This window comes from Chrysemys picta, chromosome 3 (genome assembly GCF_011386835.1).
Source record: "Chrysemys picta bellii isolate R12L10 chromosome 3, ASM1138683v2, whole genome shotgun sequence".
In the NCBI taxonomy this organism is placed as follows: Eukaryota; Metazoa; Chordata; order Testudines; family Emydidae; genus Chrysemys; species Chrysemys picta.
In genome coordinates this window covers 77,650,151-77,674,541 of record NC_088793.1, presented here as the reverse complement: position 1 = coordinate 77,674,541, position 24,391 = coordinate 77,650,151, and positions in this window count along the sequence as shown.

Below are 24,391 nucleotides of genomic sequence, written 5' to 3'. Positions count from 1 at the left end.
GATTGACTGATACTACTTTGAGACAAATAGAGGGAGGGACAAAAAAGGAAGCTGGGAAGGAAGTTAGGCATTTAAACTTTTTCAGATTTTAAAAAGAAATGTTCAAGGGCAGGACCAAGACAGGATTTGTTTGTTTGTTTATTTAATTTTGGTTGAATCATTGTACTCCAAGCTACAGATTCATTTACGATATTATAATAAACCTGCACAGTTCCACAATCCTTACTCATAAAACCTCCATTAACTTCAGCAGCAGTTTTGCCTGAGTAAGGAGTACTGGCTCAAGCCCTTAATGAAGAGAAAAGAAAATGTGCAGCACTGAGCTAAATGGCCTTTGTCTCAACATGAAGGTACTATACAGCCAAGTCTGACTGTCTAGGAAAATATCAAATAATTTCTGTTTTGGTCATAATGCATATCACAGGTTCTATCAGAGGTGGTAAAGCATTTCATTTAGGTTTCAGTAAGACAGGGTTACTCACAAATGATCTAGAAAGAAGGATGCCCTTTGAATTCTTTATATTTTTGTAACCTAACCTTTCTCATGTGATAGGTGATGACATTATTGTCAAATTTTTTTAAATGATGGCCTTATGGTTACCAGAGAGCAAAGAGAGCAATCAAGGTAGAAATGACAAATGCTGCTAAACTTGTCTGTGTGCCCAGTGCATGGTTAAAGCCCAGTTTTGCTGTCTTTGGTGCTCAGTTCATCATCATCATAATCAAGGCAAAGGGACATAGCCAGCTTGTAAATTGAGCGCCATCTGGATCAATCTCTAGGTAGGTTCTTAAGAAGATCTGGCTGGGTAGTCAGTCTACATCCATCATTGGTGATCTTCTCATATGACTGAAGCTTTTGGTGACCATATGATCACTGCCTATGTAGCAGCATCCCTTGGTAAACAAGCTTTATCATTCACTGGTCTTCCATCCTAATAACTTGTCGGCATCAAGAAAACTGCCAAAAGTGAACCAGTGCTGATGGAGGTAGTTGCTGAGTTTGATCATGAACATCTTCATTGCTGATCTTGTCCTGCACTTAGCAGGACAAGTTGATGAGTAGCTGATGATAACCAGAATCACAGTTGATATAACTGTGGTTCTATAGCACTGTAGCTTTTCAGAAAGCTTGATGTCCCTGCATCTCCACAGAAGCCACTGAAGGGCCCAGAACATGGAGCAACTGCTGCTCTGCGAACATCACATCTTTAGAACATCCACCAGTGATGTCTGTGACACTTTCCAAGTCTTTGACAGTTGTCACCTTTTCAAAATCCCATGTAGACAAGGTTATTTCTGAGCTGTTTGTTATCTAGAGTTGGAGGCTGCTTGATGGTAATGGCCAGGAACTTAGTTTTAACTGGATTGATAACGAAACCACTGTGCGCTCCTTCTTGCCCAACCAGATCAACCAGCCCTTCTTGCCCAACCAGCAGCTGGAGCGATTCACCAAACTGAGCCAACAAAGCAGTGTCATTGGCATATTTGAGATCTCAGAGCAAAATGGTGTTCAACTGAACGCCATCGATGGCTGCTTCCTCAAGTTTATCCATCAACCAATCAGTGCCAATATTGAACAATGATGCTGGCAGCATGAAACCTTGCTGAACTCCTGTGGAAATAGGAAACCTTGCCATGTATCTACCATTGACTCATACACAACTTTCTGTTTCATTGCAGAACTCTTCTATCAGTGACATTATCTTTCCAGGGTTGTCAAGTTGCCTCATCAGATCACATCAGCTTGTTAGATGCAAAGGCCTGAAGGAAGTCTATAAAAGTGTTGCGCACAGCTTATTACGTTTTCAGTCACCTTCTCAAAAAGCTGTTCCAAGGTAAAGATCTGGTCAGTAGTAGAACAACCAGGACTAAAGCCACATTGCATATCCCAGCTTTTTGCTATGAAGTGCATCGCTGATTCAAGACATTAACAAAGAAGCAAAGATTTTCTCTAGGACAAGCAACAGCGTGATACCTCTATAGTTGTTACATTCAGCTTTTACAGTCTACAAGTATGTATATAGGGAAAATATTTAATAGTAGGCTCTCAGATTTAACAAAGAAAAGTATAATATGATTGAATGGATGGAAGTTGAAGTTAAACAAATAAGGCATACATTTTTAGCAGTTAGAGTAAAAAAAATGGGACAATTTACTAAGGTTAGTGGTATAATATTCTCCATCACTGTCAATTTTAAAATCAAGATTGGATGTTTTTCTAAAAGATTTGCTCTTGTAATAATTTTGGGGAAGTTCTATGGCCGGTGTTATACAGGAGATCAGACCAGATGATCACAGTGGTCCTTTCTGACCTTAGAATCTATGAATCTGTTAATAACCTTTTTTGAACAGTCGATGGGGAGGGTATTAGAGTACCAGATGATCTGGCTGAACCTATGAAGGCATGGTACAAAAATACTCTTATCTGTCTTCAGCAACTCAGGGATGATGTTATGTATCCCACTTTCTGTCCGAGACTTCAATTTATGTACTGCAATCTGGCTCTCTTCGTGGCTGAGGGAAGGTGGCCCTACTCGAACTTCCCACCCAACTTCAAGAAGAAGAGGGGACCATCAATACAACTGATCTTGCAGATTCTGTCTAATACTGCCACCCCAATTCTAAACTGGACAAACCGGTGCTACATTCTACTACAGATACCACAAAGTTGAACAAAGGCTGTAGAAATAGTGCCCGGCTACAATATGTTCTAAACTGGTTGTCTGAGTCAACCACCAGAATGCCTTATTTTTCTTACACAATAACTTGATGACATTTCCAAGTCAAACCAATTGTGCCTTTGCTTTTGCACTCCACAAATGTGTCTTTGAAGATTCAAATTATAGCCTCACTTTTTTTCTTAGCTCCAGCTGCTGTTAGCATCTCCTCACTGATCCATGGTTAATATTTGGAGGGCTAAGGGACATAGCACTGAGCTGACAGCAATCAGCAGAGATGATTTAAAACAATGCCATTCCTTATCAGATGACAGAGGAAATGAGATTTCATTTGATCTCAGTTACACTAATGTAAACCTGGACTAGCTCCACTGATTTCAGAATCCATCCTCCTAGGTATACTTATGAACTGATTCACCTCTGAGACTGGTTTTATTCCAATCTAACTCCATTGACTTTAATTGAATTACTCCTGATTTAAGCTTGTAAGAAAAAAGTAACTCAGATCCAATGTGTGTAATGTTTGCACAAGGACTGTAAAACCAGCCTTTGACAACAACACCCACTGTGCACACTAATTTTGAGATGTTGTGTAGTCATTGTAAATCAAACCGCAGCTGGTTTTAGTTGATCAAATTATCCTTACTAATTTTTAAGCTGTCACGGGTAGATCTGAGGCAAGTATTGTGGCCAAGTTAGACTGATGGCTTTTCTTAAAAATGTACAAAGCATTCTGTCTTCAGTTCTGAAAGTGGAAACATGACTTCTTCCTGCCTTGCCTGGCTGTGCAGAGCTTTCTGGCTCAAAGGTGAAACAGTCTCTGCTTTGAAAAAAATTATTCCAAAAAGTTCAGTTCACATATTCTCCATAAGATGTGTAGTGCTCTTTATAGTAATAGAAAGGAATAATTCTCTCAGTTCTTATACCAATCTCTAAAAGGCAAACACAGATGAATATTAATAATATCTTCCAAACATTTTCTCTTACAATTGGTTATTTAATTACTTATATTCCACAAGAGAGCGAGCGAGAGAGAGACAGACAGTGAACCAGGGATTGCATTAATAATGCAGCAGACAGAGAATCTATAAATAAGGTTGTCATGAAGGGGGAGAAGGGGGAGCTGGCCCTTTAAAGGGGGTTGGGGCTCAGCTGCACCTGTGTCAGGCTTAGCCCAGGTGAAAGCAGTAAGTCTACATGATGGGAGCATGTGATTCAGAACCAGGTCTCCTGGGAGATATAAAGGGCAGCTTGAGAGCTATGAGAGAGAGTTCAGGTAGAGAGTTGAGTAAGGGCTGTGTGTGTGAGTTGTTTTATACAAAGGAATGTTCCTGCTGGAGGAAAGCTTGAGTAGAGATAGGACTAGGGGTTGTGAGCCAGCTAGGAAGGCTGGGTTGAAGTTTTTGGTGGGGTTTTGAAGTCGACATGAATGAACCAGATTTCAGAAAAGGGGAGAGTTATTGAGAAAATGCCTGCAATATGAAGTTCCTTTCCTTGAGGAAGAACAGCAAGAGGATCTGAAGCCAGACTGGATAAGACCTGCTACAAAGCTATTATAAGAAAGTGGAGGGGGGAGTTTTTAACTTATGGACCAGACTCTGATCCTCTTTCTCATTTTGGGTAGCACTTTACTCCATAAGTAATCCCACTGAAATCAGTAGGACTACTCTTGCAGTAAGGTACTATTCAGTAAGAACAGAGGTTTTAGAAATAGGCCTTGAGTGTTAAATTCTTAGTGAGCATTGACATCCTTGTCTAAATCAAAATAAATTACTTCCTGGGTCAGTCTTTTTGGCCAGTTTGTTGAGGGCCTTGATCAATGAAACTTACCAGCTACAGGCATTTAAACACATAAGTATGTCCGTACCCTTAAGTATACACTTAAGCACATGTCTAAGTACTATGTGGACTCAGAGCCTTAATTAAAGCAGATACATTTGACTAGGAAAATCCATTTGGGTAAAATAGGAACAAAACCTAACTTTTTCCAAAACTTGAAGTGAGTCTTTTTTGAGGTTCAAAATAGTTATTTCTTTTTCTCTTTGTTTGTATGGGTGTCTTTCTTCTTCCTGGTGACAGGTTTCAGAGTGGTAGCCGTGTTAGTCTGTATCAGCGGAAAGAACGTACTTGTGGCATCTTAGAGACTAACAAATGTATTTGGGCATAAGCTTTCGTGGGCTAAAACCCACTTCATCGGATGCATGCAGTGGAAAATACAGTAGGAAGATATATATACACAGAGAACATGAAAAAATGGGTATTGCCATACCAACTATAATGAGATCAATCAATTAAGGTTGACAGCAGGAGAAAAAAAACATTTGTAGTGATAATCAGGATGGCCCATTTCAAACAGTTGACAAAAAGGAGTGAGTAACAGTAGGGGAAAAATTAACATGGGGAAATAGTTTTTACTTTGTGTAATGACCCATCCACTCCCAGTCTTTATTCAAGCCTAATTTAATAGTGTCCACTTTGCAAATTAATTCCAGTTCTGCAGTTTCTCATTGGAGTCTGGTTTTGAAGTTTTTTTGTTGGAGAATTGCGACTTTTAGCTCTGTAATTGAGTGACCAGGGCGGTTGAAGTGTTCTCTGACTGGTTTTTGAATGTTATAATTCTTGATGTCTGATTTGTGTCCATTCATTCTTTTGCGCAGAGACTGTCCGGTTTAGTCTCTAAGTGGTTTTTCTGTATGTTATCCACAGTTCAGTGGAGCTTTGTAGGACAACAACCCACTAGTGGACCACAACTCATTTTGGCAAGCCATTTTGTGTGCATTATTGACCTTTTCTTACTGTCCATAAATCCTTGACAATGCTGACACACATACGCACCAAATGACCTTTCAAAAATGTTGGAAATAATCTGTTCCAGCTGAAGATGGAGGACAATGACCATCTGTACCATAGAGTGCTAGCAACAACAGCATTCATATGCCCCACTCTGATTTTCCCCACCCACAGGTCCAATGTCACTAAAAAGTAGGGATTTCATTGGCTGTCAACAGAAAAAGAATCAAAAGCTGATTAGCTATTTTCCCCTCACCTAACAAGAAGAACAGGAGTACTTGTGGCACCTTAGAGACTAACAAATTTATTAGAGCATAAGCTTTCATGGGCTACAGCCCACTTCTTCGGATGCATATAGAATGGAACACATATTGAGGAGATATATATACACACATACAGAGAGCATGAACAGGTGGGAGTTGTCTTACCAACTCTGAGAGGCCAATTAAGTAAGAGAAAAAAAAACTTTTGAAGTGATAATCAAGATAGCCCAGTACAGACAGTTTGATAAGAAATGTGAGAATACTTACAAGGGGAGATAGATTCAATGTTTGTAATGGCTCAGCCATTCCCAGTCCTTATTCAATCCTAAATTGATTGTATCTAGTTTGCATATCGATTCCATCTCAACAGTCTCTCATTGGAGTCTGTTTTTGAAGTTTTTCTGTTGTAAAATAGCCACCCGCAGGTCTGTCATTGAATGACCAGACAGGTTAAAGTATTCTCCCACTGGTTTTTGGGTATTATGATTCCTGATGTCAGATTTGTGTCCATTAATTCTTTTGCGTAGAGACTGTCCGGTTTGGCCAATGTACCTGGTAGAGGGGCATTGCTGGCACATGATGGCATATATCACATTGGTAGATGTGCAGTGTTGCAGCCCCTGATGGTATGGCTGATGTGATTAGGTCCTATGATGATGTCACTTGAATAGATATGTGGACAGAGTTGGCATCGGGCTTTGTTACAAGGATAGGTTCCTGGGTCAGTGTTTTTGTTCAGTGATGTGTGGTTGCTGGTGAGTATTTGCTTTAGGTTGGGGGGTTGTCTGTAAGCGAGGACAGGTCCGTCTCCCAAGATCTGTGAGAGTGAGGGATCATCTTTCAGGATAGGTTGTAGATCTTTGATGATGTGCTGGAGAGGTTTTAGTTGAGGGGCTGAAGGTGACAGCTAGTGGTGTTCTGTTATTTTCTTTGTTGGGCCTGTCTTGTAGGAGGTGACTTCTGGGTACTCGTCTGGCTCTGTCAATCTGTTTTTTCACTTCAGCAGGTGGGTATTGTAGTTTTAAAAATGCTTGATAGAGATCTTGTAGGTGCTTGTCTCTGTCTGAGGGATTGGAGCAAATGCGGTTATATCTTAGAGCTTGGCTGTAGACAATGGAACATGTGGTGTGTCCTGGATGGACGCTGGAGGCATGTAGGTAAGTGTAGCGGTCAGTAGGTTTCCGGTATAGGGTGGTATTTATGTGACCATCGCTTCTTAGCACAGTAGTGTCCAGGAAATGGACCGCTTGTGTGGATTGATCTAGGCTGAGGTTGATGGTGGGATGGAAATTATTGAAATCATGGTGAAATTCCTCAAGGGCTTCTTTTCCATGGGTCCAGATGATGAAGATGTCATCAATGTAGCGCAAGTAGAGTAGGGGCGTTAGGGGACGAGAGCTAAGGAAGCATTGTTCTAAGTCAGCCATAAAAATGTTGGCATACTGTGGGGCCATGCGGGTACCCATAGCAGTGCCACTGACTTGAAGGTGTATATTGTCCCCAAATGTGAAATAGTTGTGGGTGAGGACAAAGTCACAAAGTTCAGCCACCAGGTTAGCTGTGACATTATCGGGGATCCTGTTCCTGATAGCTTGTAGTCCATCTTTGTGTGGAATATTGGTGTAGAGGGCTTCTACGTCCATAGTGGCCAGGATGGTGTTTTCTGGAAGATCACCGATGGATTGTAGTTTCCTCAGGAAGTCAGTGGTGTCTCAAAGATAGCTGGGAGTGCAACAAAGAACCCAACAAGGTTCAAGTAACCACCACAGAGAGTATTGTGTCTTCTGATTGCCCCTTGAGAGAGAAAAGGGACCCATTGGCACAAAAGCATTGTTTCCAAGGGGAGGAATCTGAGGCCTAGCCTACAATTAATACTTAGACTGACCTAGCTCACACCCCTGAAAGACATAGTTAAGCTGACCTAAGCTCCAGTGCAGACAGTGCTACGTTGACGGATAGATGCTTCTGTCATCCTAGCTACTGCTTCTTGGAGAGGTGGATTTACTACAGTGATGGAAGAGCCCCTTCTGTCACTGTAGTAAGTGTCTGTGCTAGAGCAGTGCAGCTGCAGCATTGCACCTGTTCTGTTGCAGTGTTTCTAGTGTAAATGTGCCCTGAGACACACGTTCTTTGTTTGGGGACTCTCCAGGGCAATATGGGACTTACAAGAGGATACTAACCAAGTCGGTCTTTCACAGTAACTAGTTGGGAGACCAGGTAAGGTCATAAGGCTGTTATCTATTATGGGGAAGCACATCTAGGTTAGGGAAAGCAGAGTGACTGATCAAAGAACAGATATTCAGAAGTGGAAGATGGTGGTAAACTGTAAGCATAGGAAGTAGCATAAATCCAAAAGGCATCTAGATTAAAAACAATATCCAAGTAAAACAAAAGGACTTGTGTAGCTCAGGCTTGCCATGCTCCAGGATGTTTTTTACACAGATCATTGGGCTTCAAAATGGTGGGAACTCAGTCCCTTTACTAGAAGCTACTTTATGTCTAAATACTTGGCCACCACTGGACTTATGAGTTCAGTCTCTAATAGGAGCCTTTCCCATCATGTTTTCTGTCGACAAGCAGTAGTAGTATATTTTACATCTGAGTGCTGTAGGGTACTTCTCTTTCTCTTCCAGCCCGTGAGAATTTTTCTCTTACTCCCAAAGATATGGTATATTTTCACAGGGATCATCGGCATGAGAAGCAGAGCATGGGTGAGTTTTGGAAGGAAGCATTAAACATTGCCATGTGTGAATGGGACTAGTGAGACAGCAAGATAGAAAATAAAAGAATTCAGTTTGGATAAGGATCTAAATGTTTTCCATAGATTTTTAAGGCCAGAAGGGATTATTATAATAATCTAACCTGATCTCCTCCATAAACAGGCCATAGAAGTTCACTTACTAATTTCTCCACTGGGCTCAATAACTTGTGGTTGAAGTAAAGTATATTTTCAGAAAAATATCCAGTCTTGATTTAAAGACTCCAAGGGATAGTGAATCTACCACATTCTTTGGGTAAGATGTTCCAATGGCTAATCACCCTAACTGTATTTGTGGGTTTATTCAAACTTTTCTAAACCCTAGATGATTTTCAGGTTCACCCAGCCCTAGTTACAGATCTAGTCTCACTGCCCTTATACTAAATCCAAGCAAATGGACTAAATTTTTCTGTTGTTCAGAAAGGCACATATAACTTTAGGTCTGTTTCAAAGAACTTCATCTGAAGACATCATGTAGCATCTGCGCAGATTTGAGAAACAAATACAAAGGTAACTATAAAGAAACATTTTTCCTCTTTGTAGATACACTAATGAAAATTACTAGATCCCTTCCTGCAGCAAATCTATTAAAAGTGTGCTAGATAGTAAAAAAGCAATAGCTCTTTCTTTAATATATAACTTTTCACGGTGTATATTGTGACAGACCCAGACCAGTGGGGTACAGGAGTGTGATAGAGGGCAAATATACTGGTCACTAGATGAGTAGTTTTCTGTTCCCTGAGTGTCCAGAGCAGGGGCTGCACTAGAGTAATCAGGAACCTGCTAGAACCAGTTAAGGCAGGTAGGCTAATTAGGACACCTGGAGCCAATTAAGAAGAAGCTTCTAGAATCAATTAAGGCAGGCTAATCAGGGCACCTGGGTTTTAAAAAGGAGCTCACTTCAGTTTGTAGTGCGAGTGTGAGGAGCTGGGAGCAAGAGGCGCAAGGAGCTGAGAGTGAGAGGGTGTGCTGCTGGAGGACTGAGGAGCACAAGCGTTATCAGACACTAGGAGGAAGGTCCTGTGGTGAGAATAAGGAAGGTGTTTGGAGGAGGCCATGGGGAAGTAGCCCAGGGAGTTGTAGCTGTCATACAGCTGTTACTATAGAGGCACTATAGACAGCTGCAGTCCACAGGGCCCTGGGCTGGAATCCAGAGTAGAGGGCGGGCCCAGGTTCCCCCCAAACCTCCCAATTGACCTGGACTGTGGGTTCTCCCAGAGGGGAAGGTCTCTGGGCTGTTCCCCAACCCACATGGTGAATCTCTGAGGCAAGAAAATCCGCCAATAAGCGCAGGACCCACCAAGATAGAGGAGGAACTTTGTCACAATATACTGGTCAACCTTACATAAATAATGCAAGCAATCTAATACAAGCTGGCTGCTATTTAAAGTGGGGTTTCATGTTTATCGTGCCTCAGTGATTCTATATCAAATTCACTATGTTTAAAATTCACCCAAGATCTGAAAACCAAGTTGTGTTATTTCTGTATCTCACATCATTACCAGTAATAAAGATTCTACAAATGGAACTTAGTTAACAATTCTTTTGAAGACATTCAAACAAGAATAAAATCCAGCTCCTTTTCTTTTGGCTTTATTGGCATTGCAGAGCTAACTTGAGTGTTTTATCAAAAAGTAAGCAAATTGGTTTCAGAACAAGGCATTTATCTGTTAAGTGTAAAGATATTTTTGCACAGTCACTTTTCTGGCCATATAAGCAATTTTAAATGGAAAAGTCTAGAAATCAATAACAGACAAGTTTATTAAAGTACAGTTCCCTAACAAACTCATTAAGTCTGAGTAATGAAAATAACTCCTTCCATTGACTGCTAAAGAGAGGAGAACTTATGTGATAACATCTGTTAGTAGGATACCCCTCCCAGTAGTGTCATGGGATGACAGTACCCACCCCAAAATTCAGAGGTACACAAATATTGGAGGAACTCATAGGGTACATTATGCACTTGATTCAAACTGAACAACTGATTTATGCAGAACCCATCCCTATGATGATGGGCAACAAATACATCTGTAAATAAATAAAGAGGTGGCTTGTCTGTTTTATTATGGCCTGTTTGCTTGAATGAAGTACTACAAGCATTGAATGTATTCCGAATGCTCGGTTGCTTCAGGACTGCTCCTTTATTCAGTGATGTTAAAGGGGAAACTGTTTGGCTGGATCAGGTTGAATACTAGAAAAATTATTTAGCTCATTTATTTGATGAATAATAACATTTTCCAAAAATGTGCTCACAGATTAATATTTGGCCAGACCTACTCTTCATGCTGATGGATTGCACAAAATCACAGCATGGTGTGGAACAATCCCATCACTGACTCCTCAATGTACATAGTATTCAAATATTTGCCTCACTCTTTGCCAACCAATCTGACTGTTGCGGATGAATGATGAGAAAAGCCCTTAAAATGAAAGTGCTTAACATGCTGTTTAATCATTTGCACTGCACCAGTTCAACTTTTTTCTTTGTCTTCAGTAACACAGCATAATTATTAAACAGGATATTAATGTCTATTGCTTAGTATTACATTGCATCTGTTGTGGGAATGGTACCATAAACCGAAGGATATAATACATATTTGTTTTGCAAAAGAAGGATGTTGAATGAATACTGTTGAAGCTTCTATTTCTGCTCTTTAGCTGAGACATAAGATAAAAAATGCTGTCCATTTCTTGTGGTTCTCCAAGAGAAGTTATGAATTCCATGCCATGTTTTGCCAACTTTCCCTCTTTGAGTTACACCTCCAAACATTCAAGTTTCTGTGTGAAAGTTCTGGATTCTGAATGTTGAATACTTATTCCTATTTCTAGGATTGTATTGCTTGAGACATTATTAATGAAAGAGAGAGATTTCTAGTTTATGAATGAAGCTTAACTCAAAATTCTTTTTGTATTTGTATTTATTGTTTTGCCCATTGCTGATTTATCAGCAAAACATAAGATCCCAGAAAAAAAAAAAAAGATCTTTCTTGCAATGGTAGTACTAACCTAGATTTTCCAATGCGACACACCCTAGCAAAACAGGAAGTATTAAATGGGATTGATGAATTTACTGGGCCTGATTCTTATTTATATTAATGCCACTTCATACTGCTTTGGCAGCATAATAAGTTCTTAAAGTGGTATATGAGAATCAGATCCATTGAGGTCAAAGGATTTATGCAAAACAGAATTGATAACATCATAATATTATTCTTTTTAATGACAGATGGCAAACATACCAAAACAACTGCCGGAGGAAGATCATGTTTTTCAATGGTAACTAGAGAATAACAGATTAAATTTGATATTTGGAGCCAATCCCCCAAAGCAGAGGGGGAAATGGTAATAGACAGATGCAAAAAAAAAAAAAAAAAGGTAACTTCTAATCCTAGGAAGAAGATAACAACTATCAGATAATATAAAAGCCGAGTAGGTTTATGATTTGGGTCTTGGTTTGGTGTTCTTATATGTTATTGGCATGTGCTTCTTGTTGATACATATTGTCAAGGGGGGACGCATGAAGGAGCATACATCATTCCCTCTAATTTTTGGCACAGAAGAGAAGAAATAAGAATACACCCCACAAAAAAGGTCTGTCGAGGGCGGGGAGCTCTGCCTAAATGTGATCATGCCCCCAAGAGGAGATTTTAAAGGTGAGGCTGAACTGCAAGAGGGTGAAGCTGGGAAAAAGCTACTGTATGCAAGCATCTCTCTCAGCAAATCAGTAAGAACTGCATTGCTAATTAGCATGCAAAGTAACAACGGCTGCAGTAACTTCTGCAGGTCTCTGCACTTTCATGTTTCTGCTTCAGTAGCTTCAGCTACTGATGTGGTCTCTGGTGCCTATCCTCATGCTATATGTACAGCTAGGTCTCAGTGTCTGAATATTCAATCTGCACAGGTGTATGGCCCACAACTGCTAACGCAGGGCTGTGTTTCCATAGGTAGCAATACTTGGTCATGCAGTTTGTCCCTTACATTGCTAGAATGATTTGTTGCAAACACTGAGTGAAAATGTGCAGATTTTACTGCTTAACTATGAGCAAAATCCGGCCTGTAACAAATTCTGGCATCACTTACAACTTTGCAAAAATCAGAGTAGATCTTGGACAAGTGAATAAACTGATGTTCACTGGATAAAGACCAGGTGACTATATTACATCTGATACTATCCCCTAATTTGTATCAAAGGACCCATGTCACCACTTTTACCCATTGGAAATATATTTCACAGCGTGCAAAGCTGAATTCTAATGCAAATTAACTGGTTCCATTTGCATGGTTAGAAGGTTAAAAATGGAAAATGAAAAATACTATTTCAATATCTGTGGCACACTTCATGATCTGCTAAGATGGTAGCAACTCTGTCCCTTTATTGCCACTCTTCAACACATACACTTACCTTTCAAGTATTAGAGGGGTAGCCGTGTTAGTCTGGATCTGTAAAAAGCAGACTAAAAGCAGCAAAGAGTCCTGTGGCACCTTATAGACTAACAGACGTACTGGAGCATAAGCTTTCGTGGGTGAATACCCACTTCATCAGATGTATGTATTGGAAATTTCCAGAGGCAGGTATAAATATGCAGGCAAGAATCAGTCTGGAGATAACGAGGTTAGTTCAGTCAGGGAGGGTAAGGGCCTCTTCTAGCAGTTGAGGTGTGAACACCAAGGGAGGAGAAACTGCTTCTGTAGTTGGATAGCCATTCACAGTCTTTGTTTAATCCTGAGCTGATGGTGTCAAATTTGCAAATGAACTGAAGCTCAGTGGTTTCTCTTTGAAGTCTGGTCTGGTCAGAAGTCGGAAGTTTTTTTGCTGTAGGATGGCTACCTTAAAACCTGCTATTGTGTGTCCAGGGAGGTTGAAGTGTTCTCCTACAGGTTTTTGTATATTGCCATTCCTGATATCTGACTTGTGTCCATTTTCCTAGGCGGCTGTCCAGGTAATTCTGGTGGCTCCTTGAAGCTATTCCCGGGTATAGGGTTGTGGCTGGGTGTTTAGCCTCTGGCACTGCCTGCTGCATTCTTTGGGATGGGAGGGGTATCTGGCTGCTTTTTACCATCAGTTGGCAGATGATCTGGCTGAGTTGCTAGCCCAGAGCTGGGTGCTCCTGCCTGTTACCCTCGGGCTGGGGGTTGCTCTGGATGCTGCCTGGTATTGCTCTAGCCATAGGTCAAAGTTTATGGGCATGAGTGTGTTGGAGGACTTTGCTCCATGGACTTTGTCTGTCTGACTAGAATGCTCCTAGCTGGGTCTCTCTGCATAGAGAGATCCCAATGAGAGCACCCCAGCCATAGAGAGACAGCCAAGAGTGTCTTCTCAGCAAATTAGGAGATTTTAGCTCTTTGGCTTCTTCAGCAACAGGAGCTCAAACACAGCTAAAGGTAGGCTCCTCCCAGCCACAACAGGTAGCAGAAAGGCTCTGGGAGAGGCAGGGCTTTCAGGACGTGTCTAGACTATAAAGCCTGATCCTATACTGTAGGCATTGCTGTGGCCATAATGCAGGGTAGCAACGCCTACATCTAAGGTTTCTGGATACTTCGCATTATAAGACTCTGTTTTCATTTTCCAGGCTGGGCATCTGCCTCAGACTGAATCTTTTTAGAAAGTCCAGAAAAAATAGTTCAGCCATTTTAGAGAATGAGATTAAGGAAAAATATTGTTTCGCCCATGTTAGAAATAATTCTTACAACTGTTTTGTTGAAGCCCTAGTGGCCCTACGTTTTGGAGAAGAGACTTGGAAGTTGGCAGGGGTGTTGCCCTGATGTCAAGGATTTGCTTTTTGTTGTCCTGGTCAAAATACTGGCAAGTTTGACTAAGCAAAAAAGCCTCTGAAAAATCCCCTTTCACACATGCTTAGTAGGTGGTGTTAGAGGCGGACAGTAAAAGCTCCGGCTGTTCTGTCTGCACTGGGCATGCTCAGGCTGCTGGGACTGAGCTGGACTGTCTGTGCAATTGCTTTTCTCCTCCGCCACTGTTGTGGGGCTGGGCACTGAAACTGAGAGCAGGGAGATCATCCCTCTGTAAGGGTCCGGACTCACCCCCGTGGCGCCTCCTGCTGGTCGTCCAGGGAATTAGCTCACCAGCCTCTGGAGCGCCATCTGCAGGCCAGTGATCCGCCTTGTCCTCTTCTCTGGCCCCTGTGTCCCTCCCAGGACCCCGGTGCCCCTTGCTCTGGGTGCTGCCCCCTGGCAATACCCACACACTAGGTCTCCTCTCCCAGCGGAACCCCACCCACTGTCCCCACCTTGCCTCAGCACTAGGCCACTGCTAGTCACCAACTAGCCCCCGCTCCCTGGGGTAGACTGCTGTATAGACCACTCATCACTGGCAAGGAGGGTTTGGACCTGCTGCCTTGGCCTAGCCCTGGGCTGCCCTCTGCAACCCCCCTGTACCCCTTGGCCTTCCACTAGGCCGCAGCCTGGGGCTATCCAGGCTGGAGCTCCCCAGCCTTTGCCCAGCCCAGCCCAGCCCTGCTCTGCTCTAGGTATCCTGTATAGCTCCCTGCAGCCAGGCCCTTCTCTCTCTCAGGGCAGAGAGACACTCTAGCCTGAGCTCCTGGCTCCCAGCCTTTATAGGGCCTGCTGAGGCTGTTTGGGGTGTGGCCCCAGCTGCAGCCACTTCCCCTAATCAGCTCAGCCTTCACACTGCCTACTCCCTGGGCTATCTCAGGCCCTTCCAGGCAGGAGCAGGTGTCCACCCTGCTACACCCTCCTGTTCTCTCAATTGTCCCTTTGCTGGGACCTAGACAGTGTGGAGGAAAAGGGATAGCAGTGGAATGCAGAGGGTATAAAAGAGGGATGAAGAAGACTGGGAGTTGTATGCTGGAGGTGACAGAGCAGAGGTGAAATAGGAGCATGGGGAACAGGGACAAAAAGGGTTAAATGGAAGGGGCATGCTAAGAGCCAGGGACAGAAGGGAACAGGCTAGGGGGCCAGAGACAGAAAGACAGACCACGAGGGCACATTCCCCTCCAGAACCTGGAACAGAATCCAGAATTCCTGAGTCCCAGTATTCCTCTCCTGCATAGAAAATAGTTGTGAAACCCGCTGACCAAGTGTGTGTGTCATCTCCCTCTAGTGCTGGTGTCATCTCCCTCTAGTGCTGGTCCATAGTGAGGATGATAATCTATTGGTGCTATTAGTTACTTCCTTAGCTCAAGTGGCAGAGGTCTGTGTGGCACATCTAAATGTTCCAGCCCTAATGATGACCTAGCTGGATGTCAATATTGTTCCACAGAATGGAATTTCTGTTTAGTTTTTTTAGTTTGTTTTTTAAAAAACAGAAGAAATTATGCACAAAACATACATGAAAGGAACAATAGGTTGCAAAGTTAACCATTCAAAAATTTGGAAATGCCATAAAGTTGCCTGTGCAGCATTAATTCACCCACCTTGTGCATACACATTATGATATAGTCTTTAATTACATGATCACATGCTACTTTTCCCAGAGGACCCTCACCTCATTCAGTGCAGTGGATGGACGGTACACAGGCAATGAATCAAGATTGTGTAGTGAATGATGCTGTTGTCTGTCATATCCCCTGCCTTATGTGTTGCTAGAAGAGAAAAGTTGGTCTGGTGGTTATGATAATTGAATGCCACCTTGGAGAACGGGATTCTATCCCTGTCTCTGCTACAGAATTCCTGTAGTCAAGTAAATTAAACCAATGTTTCTCCAGGCGGTCACCAATTGTATGTTCCTCATTTTCTGCTGAACTTGAGACACTGTAAACTTGCCCTGCCGAAGTGCAGAGCACTCAAAACTGCAACTGAAGTCAATTGGAGCTGTGCTTTGAACATATAAAATCCTATAAAAATACCAAGTACTCTGAAAAATCAGGACATAGGCATTTCAAATTCAGCACCCAAAACTAGTGAACACTTTGGACAATTTTGGACAAAATGTTATTTCTGTATCTCGGTTTCCCCATCTGTAAAATGGCAATAATACTGCCCCCTCCCACACTTCCCAGGGATGTTGTAAAGATAAATTACATGTTTGGGAAGCACTCATAACTAATGTGATGAGCACCATAGAAAAGCACAAAAGTTCATGAATAAATCTGTATTCTGAGCAGAGTTTTGCTTGTGTGCAGTTGATATGGCATAGGGGCTGTACACTCAATGGGAGGGATCTTATGGAAATAATAATATGAAATCATATGATTAAAGACTGTATTATAATGCACATATATAAGGGGACTGAATTAAGGTTGCACAGGCAACCTTAATTCTGGCATTTCCTAACATTTCAGTGCTTGACTTTGCAACTTTAATATTGGTAGAAAGAAATATGCTACACTTGATCCTACTGAAGTATATATTATATGCAGAATTTCCCCTTTATTCCAAATAAAACAGTACCAGAGTAGATTCTTCAAAATCCTTTAATTGACCCTCACTTCAAAAACCTGGCAGTACCTAAAAAGAATGTGGTACATGAAAATTCTATTTCATTTTTAACCCCTGATTCAGAAACTCTGATTTTTCTCCCTGTGGAGCCTTATTGAGTCCATCAGAGCTGGCACCAAGTCAATATCTCACAGCTGAAACACTTTATTTTTCATTATTATGATTTTATATCTCTTCCAGACTTTAAAACTTTTTCCATCTTGCAGACCATTTTTTGTTTTTCTGGTTGGTGGATCAATCATTAAGTCTTTAGTGAACATAGCTTACTGTTCTTTAACTCCTAGTGAACAAAAATTAGATGAAGAAACATCCTTTTTCCGCAAAATAAATACTGGTGACTTTCCTAATTCCCACCAACAAAAACCTATGTGAAGCTCTCAGGAAATGTTGGATCAAAAGCACTTGATACATATTTCTGAAGATGAGTGGCTGTCCTTTGGGAACACATTTTCTGCATCTCACGTTTCTCTGGATTACATGGTGAACAGTAGTGTTTAATAATACTTTTTGCGTATAAAACATAACTCCTTTCAGTTGGAAATCTCAAAATAAAGTCTAAATATTAAGACACACACAACATCTCTGAGATGTAGGTAAAGTATTACAGTACAACCCTGATCTAATGACCATGAGTTAACCAAAAGTATGCATACTATAAGGAATAACTGATGTATCTGAGATACCACTGTGTGCTATTTGTGGGTTAATGTTGACTTTTAATGGTTTTCTGTGTATGACACAGTGGGTGATGGTACAAATTCAAAGTGGTGAAGAAATCCTGCTGAGTTCATCCTTCAAATACATTGCTGGAGGAGTACACTTTAATGCATACCTAGCATGGGACTGATTCTACCGCGGTTGTCTGTACACATAATTGACTTTCACAAGCATTATGCACACATAAGGCTGGGATCCTAAATATGTACATGTATAAGTTCTGCGTTTTCTTTATGGAAGCAGGGTGTGAATGAATGCTTCCCTGATAGCTAGCTGGGAGGGGTAGAGACTTTGGGTGTGTTTATGTAAATAGAGTTTGCTCCTGCTCTGCTTACATATTCAGCAGATACAGCGCTGTCAAAGTGATCAACTTTGGCTGGTGTTGGGTACAAATAACCTTAGTACTGAATGCAAGGATAGTGAAGTATGGTTACCAATGTTGTAATTACTGTAGGAATACAGGAAATCAGGATTGTGCTTAACCTGTCCCAAATGTGAGGGGCCACCTTCAGTTGAAAGAACCTCATTATGCCAGGGGCTCGAATATCAGAGCCCTGTGAAAGTAAGAGGTGGGGGGGACAGATATCCTAGCCAGGAGGCTGCACCCTCAGTAAAGGTCTTTCCTAGACTGGTTTAACCTGTTCCTCCACACCGTTCAAAGAATAGTGCTAAATAGGCTTCATTATGAGCATCTTTGTTATTTTAAGCAACAGAGGATCCTGTGGCACCTTTGAGACTAACAGAAGTATTGGGAGCATAAGCTTTCATGGGTAAGAACCTCACTTCTTCAGATGCATCTGAAGAAGTGAGGTTCTTACCCACGAAAGCTTATGCTCCCAATACTTCTGTTAGTCTCAAAGGTTACACAGGACCCTCTGTTGCTTTTTACAGATTCAGACTAACACGGCTACCCCTCTGATATTTGTTATTTTAATTGCTCAATCAGCACTGAAACCAGTTGTGGTAGGACTGTGTTTCTGCCCTGCCTGCCCAGAGCTAGAAATTACTGAGAGCTGAAATCACTTGTGACAGGACTGTATTTCTATCCAGAGCTGAAAATCACTGAAAGCTGAAATCACTTGTGGCAGGACTGTGTTTCTTCCCAGCCTGCACAAAGCTAAAATCACTAAGAGACTGATATGCAGAGGTCACAGCAGAGAGGCAGGTGGCAGCAGAAGGTGACTGACAGACAGCTGGTGAATGAGTGGCTGGTGAGGTGGAGAGGCGCAATGAGCGGCCAGCAGGGTGGCAGCAGAGAGGAGCAATGAGCGGCCAGCAGGGTGGCTGGTGGAGAGGTTCCGTGAGCAGGCAGCCAGCAGGCAGCGAGTGAGCGTCAGAGCAGTGGAGTGAGTAAGGTGCCTCTTTACCCCACCGTGTGTGTGTGTGAACTCTGCAGATGCACTTCTGAACTCTGGGTCTGCATTGACCAAGGACAGCAACTGTGAGTGGGGTGCAGAGAAGGATTGGGCACGTGAAGGGGACTTTTGGGTTGCTGTATTTAAGAACCTGAGGGGGAAAGGACACTGCCTAACCTACTTGGGGGTGAGTCTTTTACTCATGGTTTCTGTTTATGAACCCTGTTTGCAGTATTTTCCCAAATTAACGCTGAGTTACTTCCCTCCTTTTATTAAAAGTTTCTTTTCTACACTCAGACTCTGTGCTTGTGAGTGGGGAAGTATTGCCTCTCAGAGGTAACCGGGGTGGTGTATAAATTTACCAGGTTACTGGGTGGGGGCTCAAGCCGGTTCTGTGTTGTATCGATGGAAAGGGAACCCCTAGATATTGAACCCGGCCCTGGTGGCTGTTGGTTTCACCTGGCAAAAGGGTTGCATTTACAAGTTTCTAATATATTTCCACTCTATATGCATCTGAAGAAGTGGGCTGTAGTCCACGAAAGCTTATGCTCTAATAAATTTGTTAGTCTCTAAGGTGCCACAAGTACTCCTGTTCTTTTTGCGGATACAGACTAACACGGCTGCTACTCTGAAACAAGTTTCTAATGTTTCTTTTCCAAGAATCAGTGATATCCAAATACATGAATTTACATATGAATTTACATATATGAGTGTTACCATTTTCTCAGGAATAAATATAGTATAACTAAACTGTCCTGCAGAATGACTATTTTAAGACATATTATGGAAGTAATCTTTAAAAAAAAAAACCTCAAATATTTAAATGGTAAGTTCCTTGGGGCACGGAGTGTCTTTAATTATATGTATTATTAAAATAATATTGTATCAATGTCTTGGGATAAATTAAGTTGCCAGTAATCCATTTTTCTTGTTTTATAGCTATTTTATTTTTCTTCCTCTTCCTTCATTTATAAAACAAATTACATAAGCTCCCACTGCAGGCAGTAGAAGTAAATTCTGGAATATATGACTGTCCATGAGGAACAGTTTAAACAGATACAGTGGAGATGGTATAGATTTTTTGGAAGAGAAACTGTCCTGGCCAGAATGCAAACCTAGCTTATGTACACATAAAAGACTATTTAAAAACATGTATTATATCAGTCACAGTATTAAAAGAGGGTTCAAAGGGACTCATAATAAAATCATATGGGGCTGTAGACCTGCCCAGCATTCTGCAGAATTTTACTAACAGCTACTCATTATACTGTAGGGGTCAGGTAAAGGCAAAATGGGGTAGTGCCAGACCATGAGACAGAAAGGTGCTAATCTGCAGAAAATGTGTGGAGGGAAGTTTCTGTGCATCTCTCATGGTCTGGTGCCGTGCTACTTTTGCTAAGGAGTAGCATTTTCTGCCTGTCTAAATGGAAGGACAAGTTGGGAAGGCAGCATTGTGAGAGCTATATACCCCAAGGAGTATGTAGTAGTTGCAGCAGCTGCTGCTATGAGTAACATATGGCAAAATACTACAGGAACCATTCATGGAAGGGAGGAAAACTACATAGGCCAAATCAGCCTATGTAGTTAGCACTTTTTGATGGCAGTGAGAGTTTTGCTTGGCTCTGAGTCTGGGCTGCAGGATTTGATACCATATAATTGGAGAGAAGAAGGTCACTTATCAGTTCAGGCCATCTGGAGCACTGCTTTTTGTTGAGGAACAGCATAGCATGCATTCTGGTTCACTTTGTGTGTGTTTGTGTGTGTGTGTGTGTGTGTGTGTGTGAGAGAGAGAGAGAGAGAGAGGGAGCAGGGGACTAGGAGGAGAGGGGACTTGGTGACTACTATGTGACCTTAAACTGAGATGCTGCTGTGCTACAGTTATAAGTCTCAGTAGCCCTACCACAGGATAACATATGGCTTGCCCTCTTACCCTCCCCCCACCCACATTAGAAGGTTCCATTGCAGCTGTCCATAGTACTCTTATTCCTGTGCCCCATCACCTATCAGTGTATAGCATGGCTTCCTGTCTTTGCATTCAGCATCAACATCCTCTCCTCCCTCCCCAGGACTTGATAATTCAGCATTCTTCTCTTTCCCCAATCAACCTATGCTTTCCCCATTACCTACAGTCAGCTGAACTCTCACTACCTCTTTGGAGGTTCACTACTGCATGCTGGTCCTCCATAAGCCCTCCTCAAGGAGATGTGGGTGTAGTCTTTGTGACACAGTAGCTCCTTGGCCAAGGTGCTCATGTTCTTTGCAAACATCTCTCACCTCAGACCTGACAAACTCACCAAACCCATGTTTTACAGCAGGGGTCGGCAACGTTCGGCACACGGCTCGCCAGGGTAAGCACCCTGGCGGGCCGGGCCAGTTTTATTTACCTGCTGACGCGGCAGGTTCGGGTGATCGCGGCCCCCACTGGCCGCGGTTCACCGTCCCGGGCCAATCGGGGCGGCGAGAAGCTGCGGCCAGCACATTGCTTGCCCATGCCGCTTCTCGCCGCCCCCATTGGCCCGGGACGGCAAACTGTGGCCAGTGGGGGCTGCAATCGGCCGAACCTGCCACGTCAGCAGGTAAATAAAACTGGCCCAGCCCGCCAGGGTGCTTACCCTGGCGAGTCGTGTGCCGAACGTTGCCTACCCCTGTTTTACAGAATATTTATCCATAATGAGTAACATGTAAGGTATTTACAGAAAGACTCATAATTGTCATGAGATGTATGTAGAAGTAATATTTATGGAATAGCATATTTATAGTGCAAGTATGCTTTATGGGCTTGGAGTAAAAATTAGGCACCAGAGGTAGTGTGTCACAATGATGGCCCATTCGGGTGGGACGGGGCATTTGTTACCCTGCCCTGTTTAATCAGTGAGATACTGCGAGGCTCAATTATCTAGCTTTGCTCCCTCCCAAGACTATCAATGGAAAACCATCGGAGGCAATTACAAACTATAGAAACCACTTGGAGCTGAAAAAGGAACATTACAACAGACAGAGGTTCACACTGTCTGCGAACAGAAACAAAAGGCTGCTTTAAGTATACCACAGAGGAGGGAGAAGCACTTTGTATCCATTCAATGAGGGAAACCCCTTTAGGAGCAAGGGGCTTCTTCCAGGAATGTTTGGGTCCTGGTTCTTGTGACCAGCCAGCTCTGAAATTGATCAGACTTTGGAGGCAAAACCCATTTATCATATAGGAAACAGGGCCGGTTCCAGGCACCAGCAAAGGAAGCAGGTGCTTGGGGCAGCCAATACAAAGGGGTGGCACTCCGTCCGCTATTGGGGCGGCCCATCCGGGTCTTCGGCGGTACTTCGTCCCTCAGTCCCTCTTTTTCCCTTTGAGCTGCCGCCGAAGTGCCGCCGAAGAGGAAGAGAAGGAGTGAAGGGCCCGCCGCCAAACTGCCACCGAAGAATGGAGAGGGGCAAGCTTTTTTTTTTTTTTTTTGCCGCTTAGGGCGGCAGTAAAACCCGGAGCTGGCCCTGATTTATCACTGTTGATAAATATAGACCCAGGTTTGCATTTATGATTTTATTCTGAGCTGTAACCAGTTGTTTCCATCACCTTTTCTCACTTCTTTTTAAATGTATCTACTTTTGTTTTATTATAAGTGCTGTGTGGTTTACAGGAGGGGTGGTTTAAGGTTAGTGGAAGTACACAGCACTTCTGGGTGCAGAGGAGCTGGAATACTTGTGAGTAGCCAGTTTAATAGACCCTATATCACAGCTGGACGATTCAAAGGGGCTCAGGGATTGTGGTGCACCTACTGTTAACATGCAAGGCTAATTTATGGATGGCATAGCTCAGAGGAGAGTGCTTGAAAGGCTGGTGGTGTTAGGGAACCGACACCCAATTACCACAGGAAAGATTCCCTCTCTCTGGAGGCACGGGTAATGAGAAGTCCTGGATGCCCGAGAACTGTTGCAATGATCTCGGGCTCTGCTCATAACTCCTATTCAAACATAAGTTACATGTGTGAGGAGGACCATAGCTTTGTGGTGCAAAGGAACACATACTGAAAAATCAGGCATGACAGATATAATTTATGCATTGGGCCAAATTCTGCCCTCAATTACACCTTGCAAACCCACCAAAGTCCAGCCCATACCAGGGCTGGGTGCAGAATGTGGCCCGCTATTTGTATTATAAAGTCTTCAGTCATAGTTGTAAGGTGGCACTTGATGATTAAAGAAAAGCTTTTTTGATGATACCTCCCATTGCCATTTCTGTTCTTTGCTGTCAGCTTTCCTGTCATTCTTCTCCAATGAATACTTTTTCTTTTAGTTTCGTGATACAGGTGGCTACCATTTGTAGTTCTATCAATTCCTCTGCCTGCTCTAAGGCAGCTATTATTTATGCCAGGCCCTGCTTATCCTCCTTTTTATTCATTTAGACAAGAACAGCTACAAAACATTTTAAACAGCTTGAGGTAAGGGTTAAGCATAAAGATCACATGTTATCAGGCACAGCTTCAGGATAAATGGGTTAAGTCTGCTCCAACCCAATGTTCAGAAATTGTGTTTTTAATGTGCATTTAATTTGTGCCACTCTTTTATATGTAAGAAATGTGAAAACACAAGCCAAGTTATAAAACTATGGCCCATAAAGGGAATCATCTGCAGTAGCTTAAAAGGTACACGGTGCATTTTTTCCCCTTAGTCCTTTTATGCAGGATCACAAAGAATTTTTAAAAACCTTTTAAAAATAGTGTTTATAATGGTGTATTTTACTGATAGGGTATGTGTCTTTGGTATCTGTCTCTCCATAGAATTGTGATTGCAGGGAATCCTGTATTTATCCTTCAAATAATTTTTTTAGAAGTTTTCACATTAGAATTAATGGCTGGTTCACAGCCCTTGTTACAAACAATAAATTATCACTACATGTCTTTCTATTGAAATATATTACTTAGCCATTCGCGATTTGCCATGGGATGCTCTCCAGATGTGTTGCATATGAAGTTCTCTGAATTTTTCACTTGAGTGCTATCAAGTTAATCTGTTGTTTAGCACACCAAAAGAATTGCTGAATATCTATTAAACATCATATGGGTCTGCAGTGTTCAGTTGTGAAGCTTTTTCTTTTTTTGGTGCTCTTTCTTCCCTCCATTTCAATGATGATCTTTAACAATACCCCACTGTTGCATTGCTGTACTTTTCCTCCTTCAAAGTATAATTTTATGCTAATCCTTGAGCTGCTGAGGAGGGCATTAGCTTTCAACTGGTTTGCTAGCACAACAACTAAGAAAAAACTTAGTTACTTACAACCTGGATATCGTATAGACATTACCTATTGCTTGCATGGTTTAAACACTTCTTTGAATTTGGTAGACATTACAGAATAAGGATGTATGGTTCTTCTGTCTACTATATATCTCACGATCCAATTGTTGAGAGAACTGAGCTTTCATCTCT